The sequence below is a fragment of the Alexandromys fortis genome, unplaced genomic scaffold (assembly GCF_014885135.2).
Source record: "Alexandromys fortis isolate MF-2015 unplaced genomic scaffold, M_Fortis_MF-2015_v1.1 scaffold_94, whole genome shotgun sequence".
Lineage (NCBI taxonomy): Eukaryota > Metazoa > Chordata > Mammalia > Rodentia > Cricetidae > Alexandromys > Alexandromys fortis.
In genome coordinates, this window is record NW_026067979.1 from 7,103,603 (window position 1) to 7,115,824 (window position 12,222).

General features: G+C 42.5%; 1 protein-coding gene across 1 annotated transcript in view; it reads left to right on the forward strand.

The window, feature by feature from the left end:
- The first annotated feature begins 51 nt into the window (after positions 1–51).
- Smim3 (small integral membrane protein 3) overlaps positions 52–12,222 on the forward strand; it is a 53,275-nt gene continuing 41,104 nt past the window's right edge. Inside the window, exon 1 of the mRNA XM_050157842.1 lies at positions 52–192. The gene's annotated coding sequence lies outside the window, so the exon portion shown is untranslated. The remainder of the gene's footprint in view (positions 193–12,222) is intronic.

A 12,222-nucleotide genomic window follows, 5' to 3' on the forward strand; every position in this document is an offset into this window, starting at 1 on the left:
GCGTTCCTTACGTCTTCCACGTAGACGTTGACGTAAGGTAGCCGACCCAGAGGGGCTTTGCGACTTCAGTGCGCGTGCGCTTCTCCGGGTTTGGGCCCATTTCCGGGCGCTTTGGCCGCTGGGACCCTGCTGGAGACGCTCTGACCTGGTGCAAGGCCAGGCAGGCTCAGTGATCTTTGCATCTTCCGGAAAGTAAGGCTACCGTTTCGTCTTCTCACACCGGCCCCCTCCTAACCCACCGTCCAGGCTAATATTCCATCCTAATTGGAAAGCAGAGTTACAGCAGCACATTTATTCTTCTGCCGCTCTTGCCACGTACCTCAGGAAACATCCACATTATCTCTTTTCCAACTTCTTAGTTAAGATCCGCGCTTTGGCCGTACCATTCATTTCTAAGTTTAAGGAGTTAGCGATAGGTCTGCGGGCTGGGAACGGTGAGTATCAATAGTTGACAGAAGGTCCGTGAATCACCTGTATTCTCCTGTATACATCAAGGCGTGGATGCCTAAAGTGACATGTGTCCCAGAGCGTTTTGACAGGCCCATGCTGCCTGCCACCATGTGCTTGTCCTAGTGTATTCAGTGTCTGACATTAGGGCTTGAAGAAATGGCCCAGAGGTTAAGAACACTGACTGTTCTTCCAGAGGTCCTGAGTTCAAGTTCCAGCAACCATATGGTGGCTCACAACTCATCCGTAATGAGATCTGGTGCCCTCTTCTGGCCTGCAGGCACACATGCAGGCGGAACACTGTATACATAATAAATACATACATGAATTAAAAAAAAAAAAGGTCTGGCTTTAGAGCCCATGATGGGAGCAGAAAAGGAACCAACCTATTAATATTGAGAATGGGAATAGAGGAAATGGAAAACATACACTGCCTCAATTCTCACGAAACTTCAAAGGTAGATACTAGCATTCTTTCTGTTTTAGAGAGCAGAAAACCTGGGCTTGGGGAAGCACAGTGACTTGCTTCCCGTTTTCTCTTGTGTTTGACTGCGGAGCATGTACACATTTACCCCCATATGAAGCGTCTTGAGCCAATTCTCCAAGATGATAGTAACTTGCTTTATATATGGTTTTCAGTTATACAGTATTTGATCCGTATTATTCCATAAATTATGTCACGTGAATAGTTTAAGTCTAAAATGTATTAAATTACATTTACTCTTTTTTACTTTGAGTCAGGGAGGAATTTTATCCAGAGAACAAACTACAGCGCAGGTATGATTCTTATGGGCTGCCAGAGCTAGAGTGCTCAAGGGCCCTTTACTCCTCTTGGCAGGCAAACAGCCTGGCACTAGATCCCATAGATGGGTTTCTTTGGCTTCATGGATTATCATGTAGCTTTTAGTGAGCTTGAATCCCCTTTCCTAGACTACTGCCATAGAGTCCCATAGCCTAATGATGCAGAGAGGCTACAGATTTGAGCTGACCCCATTTGAAACATGATTTTTAGAGGATTGGTTCTGAACAAATCTCGGGTGCCTAGATGTGCCCAGTATTGAATAGGGAACCAGGGAGAGACACGTTTTTCCCTCTTGGGGTTCAGGGTCCAGGGCCAGTGCCTTTCAAGTGTGCTTCTGGATCACCTACAGAAAAATTGCTCGAGGGATTTAAAATTGGAAATCTAGGTTTATTTAGGTAATTATTATATAGACACAAATTGGAATTTCTAGGTGGGGCCCAGGAATTTCACTTTACAGTGGATTCTCAGATGAATCCTATAACTAGAACAGTTGAGAAGAACTGGATTTTTTTTCAAGATTTATTTATTATGTATCAGTATTCTCAGTATTCTGCCTGCATGTATGCCTGCAGGCCAGAAGAAGACACCAGATCTCATTACAGATGGTTGTGAGCCACCATGTGGTTGCTGGGAATTGAACTCAGGACCTTTGGAAGAACAGGCAGTGCTCTTAATCACTGAGCCATCTCTCCAGCCCGAAGAACTGGATTTTTGATAATCATTTGTTTTTTGCTCTCTTCGGGCTTGATGCTGGGCACAGAGAGCCTTCTCTGTTGTCCTCTGTCGCCCTGCCGAACAGAATATCTGGCATTATGAGGTCATTGTGCAATGGAACAGGTAAAGTCTCCTATGGCAGAGAATCAAAACACCTCGTTAATTTATTGATACGTTAATAGGTTAATTTTGATAATTTTTAAATAATTGGTAGGTTAATTTATTTATAGGTTCCCTTCAAACCTCCAAGGGGTCTGGATCCTGTTCTTGTTAATTCCATAGAGCTATAGCTTCTAGATTCTGAAAACTGGACTTTCCAGAGATCTGTGTTCTAATGACAACACCAGCATCGGTCCCAGGTTACCTCTAGCCTTATTTTTAACTACATAGCCAATGTGTGAATACATTTTGGGATACTTCTGGGAACACATTTGGTAAGCCATGAAGAATGAGTTAGCTATCTGTGGAGAAAGTAATGTAGGTGAGAACCTATGAATACATTCCCTCCTCTGTCTTCCAGAATTCTCTGTGTTCTTTAGAGGGTTCTAGTAGGATCAGATCCTCTTTGCACACAATGGGGGCAGTTTGGTGTCCTTTTCACTCTTCCCTAAGGCCACTGGGGTCACATTTTAATGTTGGATTCACTTTGAGCTTTGCTTTTTAGGATGAGCATAAGGCTAGCACAGGGACCCAGAATAAGAACTGCCAGATGAAAGGCCAACCACATTTAACATACTGACAATGTGTTATGAAAAGCTAGCTCAATTTGTATTCTCATCCAGAGTAAGACATCCACTTCCCTATTGTTTCGCCAACATAAAATATCTAATTTAGGTCAGTGGTTTTGGCACTTCCTAGCTATATACTTATGAAAAAAAGTTCACTTACAGCTCCCAAGTATTGTTTGAAAATGCATAGATTGGGAAGAATGCTACATGTCTTGGTGAAAAAAAAAAAGTTACCATAAGTGTAAACATTTTGTAAACTGTGAAGTGCTGGGCACATGAAAGGAAGGTCCCAAACCCCAAATGTGGAAATCCTATTATGAGTTCCTCTCAGAAGTCCTTCAGAACAGATGCACAACAGAAAGAGCTTGGAGTTAGGCTTTGGCCCAGTGAGCTCCCAAGCAACTTCCGAGACCCCAGGAACTGTGCCAACCATGGTTGGCCGTCTGCCAGAGCTGCTTTCCCCACTTTGGGCTTCCTGCCTGAACTCTACACTGATCACAGGCTTTCCTGTTTATAGCCTACCGGTTTGTCCAAACATCGTAGCAGGTACACAGAAGGTTGAAAGAAAAAAAAATTCATGTCTCAACAGCTCTCCATTCCTGGCCCTCCTGGGAGCACCTCCCAGGAAATGTGCTGCTGCCGCCTAACCACTATTTCCCAAATGTAAACATGGCAAAGGGCAGCAGGATGCTGCCATCCTGAACTGTGTATTTCTCTCAGAGCTTATGTTCCTCACATGCTTGCCCCTCTGATTGTACTAGAGGCTTCACCAGCACCTACTGGCCTTAGCCACAAATCTGAACACTTCAGTTCAGAGTTGGATTGTTTTCTTCCTGGGCTCACTGCTTTCTCCTCTGCATTGAGCTAGATTGAACTGGCATGGAGGCGGAGACAGGTGGATCTCTGTGAGTGTGGTCAGTATTTCGAGTTCCAGGCCAGCTAGAACTAGATAGGAGGACCTTGTTTTGGGCCTGCAGCTCACAAATTACAACATGGAGACTTCTTATTAATTATGAAAATTTGGCCTTAGCTTAGGTTTACCCTACTAGCTCTTAAAACTTAAACTAACACATTTATATTAGTCTACATTTTGCCTCATGACTTTTTCCTTTCTTTCATTCTGTATGTTGAATCCTTCCATGTCTTATTGGTGTCTCACTGTGCCTTGATTGTCTTCTCCTACTTCCTCTCTCTGTGTTCAGAAGTTCTGCCTATATCTCTTGCCTAACTCTTGGTCATTCAGCTTCTTATTATACCAATCACGGCAATATATTTTCACACTGTACAGCTATCCCATAACAACCTGTCTCAAAACAACAAAAAAACTAAAATATTGAGTTAGACTAGTTTTTATAAAAGCCAAACTTCAGTCCTATTTATTTATTTTTTTATTTATGTTCTATTGTTTATCTTCCTTCATTGGCTCTCTGTTACCTACAAGACAAACCCCCAAACTCTTAGAATAATGGATAAGCCTTTCAGAATCTGGAACCTGCCTGCCTCTTTGGTTTCATATCCCCAGCCTCACTTGCTTTCATGTCCTATGTAACTCCAACTCTGACCCAGGAATGAGGTTATTCCGGGTTCTTTTATCCCTTTGGGACTCTGTAAATTCAGTTTCCTCAGCCTGGAACTTTTTCTCCTTGTTAGTTCCAGGGTATTTTCCTCTATGAAAACTTGCCAAACATTAAAATAGAGGAATTGACCATGCTCTCCCTATTTCCTACAACTGTGACCTGTTAGGGCAACTTGCATGTGGCATTGCCTTCGTTTTTAAAACAAAGATGTCTTCTTTCTAAAGCATGGGCTCTGTGGATGCAGACCTGACAAAGACTTAACCCAGAGTAGGTAAACAGTCCTGAGAGAAGGCTTGCTCCAGAGTAGGTAGACAGTCCTGAGAGAAGGCTTGAACCAGAGTAGGTAAACAGTCCAGAAAGAAGGCTTGCTCCAGAATAGATAAACAGTCCTGAGAGAAGGCTTGCTCCAGAGTAGGTAAACAGTCCTGAGAGAAGGCTTGCTCCAGAATAGGTAAACAGTCCTGAGAGAAGGCTTGCTCCAGAGTAGGTAGACAGTCCTGAGAGAAGGCTTGCTCCAGAGTAGGTAGACAGTCCTGAGAGAAGGCTTACTCCAGATTAGGTAGACAGTCAATTGTATTCAATGACTTTTGCATCTGAACATATTACACACATGCTACTATATTTGCTAACATTGTCTGACAGGTATGTATACACAAGACCCCACAAGGCAGAGTCAGCTCAGCTTTTTTCTCAATGCTCTTCTGTTTGCCTATAGTGCGTGGCTGTTTCCATTTTGATAGACTGAGTTTCTATTGCAGTTGCCTGCCAGACTCCAGCTCTGGATGGCAGGGTCTGAAGTGGGTGGATGTGAGGGTGGCATCAGACATGGAACACTTGTTAGCTTTGTTTTACAGGAGATGGACAGAGAGGAAGCTCATCTCGGTATCACGTGACCTACTCTGACAATCTGCATCTCTTACAAGCTTTATTTATACACAAAATCATTTCCTCATAGACTTTAATCATTGATTACAGTCTTTTCATGGTATATACTTCTTCTAAAGTCTTCCTTGATTACATAAACATATCAAAGTAAAAAACAAAACGAGCAAACAGCAAATTTTATGAGAACTAAAATCTAACATTATGATAAAATCAATTATTTTAACTCAGTATCTTTTTCCTTAAAATTGGTATCATAAAGCCTTGCAGTTACAGAAATAGTAGACAGGATGTCTCTATTTTAAAGTTTGACTAAGTTAATAAATCAAGAGTCATTTCCTCCTCCTGTATTAGCTTCTCCTGTATTAGTCTATTAATCTACTATAATGAATATTTGATCTTTGTATGGAAATCTAATTCCTCAGTCCCTTGTTTAAATTCTTTCTTTTGTATCTTACTTAAGTCCACCATCCTTTCCCTTGACCTCTGAAATGCCTGTTACTCCTACAGTCAGAGATCTGCAAGTCTGCTCAGGAAGCCAGGGAGTTCACTGAGCCGACGTGTTTTTCTTTTGTGTCTCTGTCATAAGCTCTTGTCCCAATATGGTCTCTATCTTTATTACAATCCTGCAATGAGTAGAAGAGCACCAAGATTCCTAAAACTGCTTGCTTGACTAAGGCCTGTCATTAACTTTATAATCCAAATCTTTTTCTTGTTTGTGCTAGTTCTGTGTTTCTGTGGCAGAACATGAAAATCTAATGATTCAGTTACAGTTTGTCAGCTTCTAAAATTTCCCTAAGTTTTTCTTCTTTAATGATTTTTTCCCCCAAATCATTGTCTCATGCTTACTAATTCCACTTTATAGAAGACTCAGTTTCTTGCATAGCCAATTCTCCCAGGGAATCACCATAAGTTATTTTCTTATTATCATCAGCTTTCATAAGAATTGTTACATTATTCCAGTTCTAGCCTTCAGTGAGAGACCCTTCTCACTGAATGGAAGGAATTCTACCATTAGACATGTCAAAGACATAGAGTTGTGCAGCAGTTTCCACCGGGGCAGTGATGGGTCAGTCCAAGTTGTCCTAGCACTGTGAGCTTTGTCAAGCAGCACCTTCAAGACCTTTGGCATCACCAGCTGCCAACAGTGGAATTCCCTGAATGTAGATGGCAACTAGCATGAGCCCTTGTCAGCAGTGAAGCTTCGGCCCAGCAAAGAAGCAGAGGGAGAAACAGACCTTGAAGACACCTGGCTTGGTGTCTGAGGCTCTGCAGGGCCAGCTTCTTGAGTGGTATTTTCAGGCTGCACAGACCAAGTCAGTTGTTGCATTGTCTCTGAATTTGGAGTTGGTAGATGCCCACTCTAGTCTTCTGGTATAGTAGGATGGATGTGATTAAGAATCAATATGAACTCCCAAGAATCTTGTTCACATCCCTGTATTTTTCAGATGGAACACAAAACAACAAGCAAAGGACATTTCCATGGGTTGGTTTGTTTTTGAGAGCGTCTCTCTAGTCTAGCCTAGCCTAGCCTCAAACTTAACCATCATTTTGTCTCTGGAGTGCTGATGTTAGAGTTGTGTGGCCCACTTGCTTCCCTTAGGTTTCTTGTTTTGGTTTCTGTTTTCTAATCCTATAAACTCCCCAGTTCATAGCAACTGGCTAATCAATGTCTGCAACAGAGTGAAAAATCTATTTTCTCTTTTAACATTTTAAAAGAAAAAGTCAGAGGTTAAGAGCACTGACTGCTCTTCTGGAGGTCCTGAGTTCAATTCCCAGCAACCCACATGGTGGCTCACAACCATCTGTAATGAGATCTGGTGCCCTCTTCTGGCATGCAGGTATACATGGAGGCTGAACACTGTGTACATAATAAATAAATGAATCTTTAGGAAAAAAAGAAAGAAAACAAGCCAATGTAAGAGAAAGCCAGTGATAGCAGAGAGCCTGTTTATTTTGCCATGGAAGTGTGTTGGGTGACCTCCTTCCCACTGTGGACACAGGAGTTTCATATTTCTAGAGTGTTCCCACTTTGTCCTCAACAGGAGTCTCTCAAGCACACTTGCAGCCTCTCCAAGTGTTTCCCCTTATGTCCTCCTGCTAGACTTAACATGAACCCAGTACCAATTCTGTGGTGCTTTGGAGAATGCTTCCTCTGTTTCTGTCAAGGGATGTGTCTCAGCATCCTCTTTCAGTAGAGGGATGCACAGCATCCTCAGGCTAACCATGGTAGTTGCCATCTAACAGTTGCTTACATTTAGGGTAAGATCCTGTCTTCTCAAATGATGTATCTTGGATGATATCCCATGGGCACACATCCTCTGTTCTTTTAGCCTGTGATTTCACACTGACTCTGACCCAGCAAATGATACTTCCTTTTCATCTTTGAGGAGTTCTTATTTTCTGTACAAGGTAGAGCAAGAAATGGAAGGAAGGAACCTTAAAATTTACATAGAGTGACAAGATAGACCTTCGGAAAAGGTTAGATTTGAGCAAAGGTAGAAGAAAATAGGGAGTTGAGACAAGTAGATAACAGGGAAAGGGTGTTCTATGCAGAGGCTGATCCAAAGGAACAATAGCAAAGAGGTGAGAGAGCTATTACAGGGTAAATGGGGGAGAGCCCTTGGGAATGAAGCACCAGAAGTAATGAGGACAGCTTTTGTGGGATCTTGAAAGCATTTAAGATATTGGATTTTGTTGTATGGGACATGGGGGCCATTGCATGTGTCTTCACTTTCTTTTTCTTGCTGTGATAAACACCATGATCAAAAGCAACTTGGGGTAGGAAAGGGTTGATTTGACTTACTGGTCACAGTCTGTCATCAGAGGAAGCCAAGACAGGAACTCAAGCAGGACAGGAACCCGGAGGCAGGAACTGAAAGAGACACCATGGAGTAATGCTGCTTTAAGGGTCTGCTCTCTATGGTTTGCTCAGACTGCTCTCTTGTATAACACAGGACCACCTTGTCCAGGGATGGCACCATTCACATTGTGCTAGGTATTCCCACATCAATCAAGAAAATGCCCTACAGGATTGCCTACAGTCCAGGTGTTTTCTCAATTGAGGCTCCTTTCCCTGATGATTCGACCGTGTGTCAAGTTGACATAAAACCTACTAGGACAGTGGTTTTTTTTTTTTTTTTGATTTTATTTATTATGTATACAGTATTCTGTTTGCATGTGTGTCTGCAGGCCAGAAGAGGGCGCCAGATCCCATTATGGATGGTTGTGAGCCGCCACGTGGTTGCTGGGAATTGAACTCACGATCTCTGGAAGAGCAGTGCTCTTAACCTCTGAGCCATCTCTCCAGCCCCCAGGACAGTGTTTTGAAAAGGATCAGTGATCTATATCTTAAAGTGTCACTCTGTGAAGTTTTTAGGAAGAAGACACAGAAAAGGAGAGAAGGTTAATAGATTGTTACAGTGATCTTGAGAGAGGGGCAGTACCAGGAATAGTGATCCTGACGTATTTTGAAAGTTGAGCCTGTGGGTTTTCTTTAGGCAGTATGCATATCACACGGAGGGTGTAGCTTGGAAAACATGCAGTGAGGCTCTGGATAGGCCATGGGACGATTTGTTTAATGCCTTGACTGAATTCACTCACTGCAAGTTTATTTCCTCATAAACAACTAGTAATACTAGGCAGGGAGAAAAGGAGAGTTTTGAATGTATAAGAGAATGGGTGGAGCTGTCTTGTTCAGCTTCGGGTTTACTTCGTTCCAACTCACAAAGCATGATGGTTACCAGACAGGAAAGCATATTTCACAAGAGGCCCCTGGAAAGAGCCAGTCACTTGTTGAACACATTAATCAGATCTTCCGAGCTCCAACTTGGGCTGAGAGTTTGCTGCTGCTGCTGCTGAGAACCCAGTCTATTTGTCATGGCGCCGAAGGCTCTTCCAAATCAGCTTTGCTCTTTGCCGTGTCAGTAAGACGAGTTCAGGGGAGAAGTGCCCTGTGTGAATGAAGTTAGACTCATCCCCAGCTTACTTTGGGATGTTATGTTCGCTTCTTTGGTTACTTCAGGTGACTGACATTTCCTAAGTGTTTATATTCCCATGTGTTCATTTTGGTGTCTCTTGCTGTTCATTTCTAGAAAGTTCTTTTGAACTTTGAACTATGTTGTCTTGAAAGGAAATGTATCGGCTCAGGACCCCCAAGACCAAGTTCTCAGCACCAAGGAGATTTATTTGCCCCATAGGGCAGAGGGCAGGGAATAGGAGACAAAGACAGGAGATAGAGGACAAGGGAGAAGGGGAGAGGAAAAAAGGAAAAGGAACCGGGATAACTGCTTCAGTACGAGGGGAAACCCATGGTAGGATAAAGTGTTTATTTGTAACTGAGCTTGTTAATTAGCTGAGCCAAAGGGGGCTTTTTTTTTTTTGATTGCTGGTCTTCAGTACTTTGATAGTGGACCATGGTAGTCAGCTTTGGGAGGAGGAAGTGGCCAAATAAGGGAATAGACTTTGGTGGCTAACTTTAACAGTTTTTAGCAAGGTAGAGGGAATCAAGAAGAAGAGTAAGGCTTGCTCTCATGCTCAGGCTGGCCAGAGTCCCTTCATGTCTGAGCAACTTTCTGCCCTCACAGGGAAGTTCAGCCTGATGTTTGGTTACTACTGAGCCGGTCTGTGAAGCCAGTCTCCATGTTTTCTCTGGAGGTCAATACTCATTAGTATTCACAGCCTGGTAACTAGGAGCATTTGATAGATGTTGTGGGATAATGCCCTTGGACCCTATAAAACTTTGTAACTTGTATTGGTTTAATAAAACACTGATTGGCCTACTAGCTCGGGTGTATTATTAACTAGTTCTTACATTATTTCAGCATCTTATCAAACCAATACAAGTGACAAATTTTTACAGGGTACAAGGGCATTATCCCACAGCAGATAGAAGTGATAAGATGACACTTCCAAAAGTGATTATGAAAACGTTAATTTGCAAGAAATTGGATGACTTTGAATGCTTAATATTAAGTGAGATCGCATGTTTTCTCTCAAGTGTAGTATCTAGCCAATAATATAATACATGTATAGATGTAAACAAATGTACATGGGGGTATAGTATACTATGAAGAAACATGAAGATAACAAAAATAGCTAAATATTAGGGGATAATGATTGGATTCAATAATGAACATGAATTATGAAATAGTATATTATTTTTTTAGTTCTAACTCATAGATTTTTTTTAATTTTTGGTGATGGGTAAATGAATAAAAATGTATTTGTTGTTGAAAGTACAAAATCTAATGTGAAGGTCTACAGCTTCCAAAAGGCTACTCTAACTATATAGATGTTCACTAAGTTCTGTTTTTTGGATCAGGTTATTTTTGGCTTGTGACCTTTTTTTAAATAGTAAAGTTTGAAATGAATAAAAGAAGTTACTTTTATGACCCCTGTTCGTAATGCTAGTATTTGTGAGGCTGAGGCAGGAGAATTGCCTTGAGTTTCAGACCAGCTTGGGCTATAGACAATAAAACCAAAACTAAAACAAACCAAAACAAAATATAAGCATACCCCTCCCCCAGCTGGATCTTAGGAGTGCTAGCTACGTGATGAGGCTTATTGTGGAAAGAAGCTGATGTCTTTGGCTGGTAGCTAGAAAGTAAGCTAACTCTATCCGGCATTCCAACTCTATTCCGGCATTGAGTTAATCTAAATTGGCCTGTCAATCACATGATCAGGGAAATGCTCCCTCAGGGAAGCTGCCTATTCTAGAACCTTGAGAAACAGTAAAGCCTACTTGAAATGTATGTAGACAGAGTGGTTTCATTTGATTTCCTGGGAGATACTGGCCAGACCCATCCAGGCAAGAACTTCCTTTAGAATGTCTTATGACCCACCTGTAGCCAGCACACCTTCCTCCCGTGACTGGTGCCGTGACTGGTGACTCTGTCACTCTGTCGGCTTCACTTTGTGCTCCTCCTTTTCTTGTTTTCCTGTCCTCTTCAACTATCCTCTCTGAGTCCAGTGTTCCATTGAAAGAATTCAGACAAGACTTGCGGCACATGGTGCAGAAGATAGGCCATGTTTATTACAGCGTAAGTGAAACACTTTCAAGAGTGAGAGTGGCCGATAGCCAAAGGGGACATTCTGTGTAGAGTATACACTCAAGTCGTAAGAGTGGACATTGACAAAGGACCATTGTGCTCTCGTACATTATAGGTAGGCTTTTTGCTGTTTCTTAAATCTCTAGACTAGACAGCTTCCCCAGTGGGGCATTTCCCTGTTCAGGTCATTGGCAGGCCTGTTTGGATTAACTTTTTAGAAAAGGGTACTGTGTGTCTTCATTCTTTATGAGAAAGTCTCCCTGCAAATAGGAGCCTTAGGATCTTTTGGGCAGTTCTTCTCTACCCAGGGCACAAAACACAACTCAGATCTCGTTCTTTTTGGCTAGCACTTAGGGTCTTGTAGCTCCAGTTCCTGGTTTTACAAGCTGCTGACTGAAGGTGTGTGTGTGTGTGTGTGTGTGTGTGTGTGTGTGTGTGTGTGTCCCTCCTTAAGCCTCTACTATCTGACTGGTTACCTAACCAGAGTTGATAGCCTGTGAAAAGCTGCTGTGGGAGTTGTTCAAATGTGTGTGTGTGTGTGTGTGTGTGTGTGTGTGTGTATCTAAGGAACATTATGGCACTCCATGGCTCGTAAAGGTGTGGTGCTTTGTGAAGTCTGAGACCTGAAGTCCCAGGGGAAGAATCAGTTGTCAAGCCAGCCATTACCATCAGGAAGCTCTGGGGATGATGGGGAGGCTGAGGGTAGAATGAAACCCCTGAGCTCTTGCCGGAGCTTCTCTGTAAGCTGAACCTGATAGTAGCCAGACATCGAGGAAGCAGAAAATGATCAAGAGTTGGGAGTTGAGAGGTTCAGGGTATGCCAGTAGAGAGTATTCCTGGAAGCCGAGTAAGCTGGTTCTCAGACCTAGGTCCACAGAGACACTCTGGGAAACAATATAACAGGTTTCTCAGAAATTATTCTGCCAATTATAATTGGTAGTGAGTTAGGGATATTTATATCCCTGAAGACTTGGGGAGAGAGAGAGAGAGAGAGAGAGAGAGAGAGAGAGAGAGAGAGAGAG